Raw genomic sequence first — 4,324 nt, forward strand, 5'->3', positions numbered from 1 at the left:
CTCCCTATGCAGCTAAAGAAGGACTTCTTGTCGTATTTGATTCTTGTAGCTAGTTTTAGTCTGGTTTCTGCCTTAGCTTGCTTAATCTGGTTCCTACGAGTGTGGGCCATTGCCAAGTAGTCTTTCTTAGCTGTCCCAAGCTTCCATTGTTTGTATGCCTCTTTTTTCTGTAGGAGGGCTGCAACTTCCCTGCATAACCAAGAGGGGTTTTTGATCCTTTTGCTATTTTTTCTCTGTAAGAGAATGGATTTTCTCTGAGCCTTAAGAATTGTGTCCTTAAGGAACGACCATTCTTCTCATGCTCCCTTTACCTGTGGTCCTTGGTCTACCAGGGCATTTTCTACTAGTGGCCTGAGCTTATTAAGATTTGCGTTTTTGAAGTCTAAGACTTTGAGCTTGGTATCTGTTTTGTCAGCCTTGCAACAGACTGTGAACTTAATGATTTCATGGTCACTTATCGCCTAGGGTGCCCTCTATGTTTAAGTTGGTCACCAGGTCATCCCCTTTGGTTAGGACCAGGTCAAGAACTGCATTGCCTCTAGTTGGCCTGTGCACCTACTGAGTCAAAAAAAGCTCTTCAGTGCTGGTCAGGAAGGACGGTGATTGATCCAAGCTGACTGAACACTCCTCCCAGGAGATGTATGGGACATGGTTGTCATGGGTGACTTCTACTACCCAGACACGTGCGGCCTCCATTAGTTCACAAGCGAATGCTAGATCAAGGTCCTCCCCTTGGTTATGTGGCCTGTAGTATACACCTACAGTTAGGTCTCTCTTGCCATGCCTCCCCCATTGTCACTTGTTTAAACATTGTTTCAAAGGGTAGTTGTGTCTGGTTGGAATTCTTGATACAGAATCTACCTGGTATGTGTGGGACCAACATCTCCTTGCCACTTCCCTTCAGAACAGTAACCAAGGGGGAAAATGGCTACAGAGAAAGGCAGAGGAGAAAATATACACACAAATTTAAATAAATAAAAAATAAGATCTATAGCTGACCAAGATTTCTGGCAAGGTTGGATGGATACCTTACTACTAGGCCTTGTTACAATATAAAACATGAAACGCTCCACTCTGATAACAAATAAATTGATATACTTGTGTGGGCCAGGTCGAACCCTTTCGTTGCTCTGCACGTGGGCTGTGGCCGGCAGCCCGGGCAGGCCGGGTCAGAGAGGGCGGGCGCCAAGCTAAAATTAGGCACAGACACGTAACGGTTGATTTTGAGATTGTTTACTTACACCGAGATGGTCGCGGTGCAGGCTGGAAACTTGCTTGAGTTGCGGTTACAACAGAAAACACGAACAATCACGTGGAGTTTGCTAGGCTCCACGCAGACAGAACTCCGGATGTCCAGGACAAGGGTGCCTCAAATAGAAAACTCGTCGATACGTCTTATAGAAAAGTTACTGCTCGAAGACGGGAAGAGGTGGGCGGTGGATCAGGCCACCAAACTCCTCTGAATAACACACAGGGTATCTATGACCCTGCCGCGCAGTCAGAGTCCCCACAAGATGGATGTGGAGTCCTCTTCGGCTTGGGCGGAAACTGCTCAAGCCTCTTATACGGCTAGCAGGCCAATCGCTAGCCGCCACGTGGGAATAATTTAGCACTAGCCAATAGCGGGACACAACTTTACATACGAAGAGCGGGAACTCCTTTGCACCGTGCATTTCTGTGTTGCAAAGCAAACGCACCCTGCAAAGACAGCTGCAAAGTGGCGGGAACTCTCTCCCTTGCACGCGGGTTCTCTGTGCAGCAGAACTCCACCGTGCAATGAAGCTGTAAACCCACGGGGATAATTCTTAGTGCCAAAGCACACACAAAAAAATCAGACTTTCGGGTCATGACAATACTAATAGGTATCAGCATTACATAAATATATTTATATACGTGATGGGAAGGAGAGGAAGACTAGCAGTCTGTAGCTTCCCAAAAAATTAGCAAGTTGAGTGGTTGCACAGACCCAGACTTAGTACTGGGCATTACCTTCACTATCCAACATGGTAACTAAAACTAGGCACAAAGTAGTGAAGCTGTGAGTGTGTCACAATCATTGATTAATCACAGTAAGCATCCTGTCTGCACTGCTGTATATATCTGTATCCTAATCTCAGTGCAATGTAAGATATGAGAAAGTAAGTATGAATAAGGGAGAGGAAAAAGGAACAGAGAGATCAGGAGAAATGAGAATAGGGGGATCCCTACTTCCCCTGTATCTTTCAAGAAACCAGGATCTGCTAGTCCTGGCTCCTGTTGCTGTATCTAGTCTGATGTGTGTTTTAAAGATTGAGGTGATCTCTAGTAACTTGTCACCACTGGATATTGCAGGTTCAGGATATTTCATTCCCATATATGTTCAAACCAACAAAGCTGCTGGTGGATCTAATTCGCACAGTACAACTATGATTTGTAGGTGACCAATCATTACCATACTGGCTCCTTGTAAAAACAGGTCCTTCCTTAAATCCAGAGAGGGGGGATTACAGGAGCATGGTGAGAAGACAGCAGGCTATCCACTCCTGTTCCCCCAAAATCCTGTCCCCTCCAGCCCAGCTATCATTACAGCCATTTAAAGGAGGGAGAAGGACCCTGCCAACCAATGGGCCTTATGAAGCCTTCTGGGTGGGTGCGTACAGGCCTCGGGCACAGCCAAAGGGCACCCTTACATGGTGACTGAAGGCATTTTGGTTTTTTTTTTGTTACGGTTCTTTGGAATTCAGCATCATTTGTTGGGGGATGGAGGGAGGAATAGTTTGGTACATTTTAGGGGAAGGCAGGCAGATAGGGAAGAGAGAAGACCATGTTCTTCACTGGTGCCATCTACTCTTAGTATTTGTGGGCACAACAGGAAGGCTGTGAGCAGTGCATAAAGCTACCAAGTACAAGGAAAGGAAAGCCAAACTACCGCAGCTGGGATTCACACATTCACTTTCAAGTGTTGCAAAAAGATTCACTGGAATCAAGGGAATAAATACATAAATGAAGGTTAAAGGTTACTTTGAGACATGATACACTTTTATCATCATCATACAAACTGGGCTATATGTCAGAGAACAGATGAAAATAAAGTTGCTTCTCTCAGGGTTTTGGCACAACCCTTGGCACTATATCAAATACAGAAGCAGTGCAGTTCTCAGAAGAATCAATGGACCACTTGAAAGTAAAAGAAAAAAGTCTATTGATTGCACTGGATTGGCCACTGGCCAGAGAAGGAAGGAAAAGTGAAAGCAAAGTTAACTTCTGAGTAGTTGCTCCAAGTTATACAAAGGCATCTCAGAACTGTTTACGCACAGGCAGGCTAGAATCAACATTTCTGATGCAAGCACTGTTAAGGCTATCAGTACACTATGAAAGAGCCTTTTGCCAAATCTCTGTGCATATTTGTTGTTATCTTAATATTGTATTCATAGGAATTAAAGTTACCCTTGCTTACAGAGATTATCTAAACTTGTCAGAGAACATGCGTTAATCCTGAATTAGTGAATAGAATTTATTTTTAGACCTTATTTTGCAAGTAAGCAATTTAAAGCTATGGATCTTTTCACATTTATCACAAAATAAAATCATTTGTTACTGAAGGTGTTAGCGGCAGGTGCTTCAAGATACCATAGTGAGGATGGCAGTGTCAAAACCCAAACTGAACATTATGATGAATTTTATGCCATTTGTTGCTTTTAACATTTAAGGCCAGTGTCACTGTAGTTACCCATTTAAATTCAGTCTTACTTTTTGTATCTGTCTACATGTAGCCTCTCTGTTAGAGACCTTTACTACAAAAATTAAAATGTTTGTAAATTAAATTACTGAAGTACAGTTTGTTAGTCTCTTTTAATCGTGTCGCTTTTCTGTAGTGACAGTTTACGGTAATAAATTTCCCCACATACCTGACCAAATTTCTGGAAACTGCTATAAATTTTCAAGAAATGTTAAACAAGTATTTCAGTATGCTAATACTAGAATAGAATATTGTTTCCTGAGAACTTCAAACTTCTTCTGAAGTGTTTCCCTTCATATTGCTTTTTGAACACAGTGCCATTTTATTTATGTGGTGCTGTGGGCAGTTCATTTATGTCAAGGTAACACCAAGAAGGTCTTTGCTATAAACTTTTTTGCTAGCTAAGTTTCTGCAAAGGAGGGAACACTTGTATTTCTCACTGCAGTAGATTTCCAATGTTTAATATTAAAGAGGCAGGGAAATATAAAAGTACTGTTGGTGCTCAAAAACCCCCCCAAACTTTCAATAGTTTTTATCCTAACTTGTTAGGCTGTCTCCTCAAGTTCTAAGTTTAGAAAAGTAACATCAAGACCATTGAAAGAGTAA

The sequence above is a fragment of the Alligator mississippiensis genome, chromosome 1, assembly GCF_030867095.1.
Source record: "Alligator mississippiensis isolate rAllMis1 chromosome 1, rAllMis1, whole genome shotgun sequence".
In the NCBI taxonomy this organism is placed as follows: domain Eukaryota; kingdom Metazoa; phylum Chordata; order Crocodylia; family Alligatoridae; genus Alligator; species Alligator mississippiensis.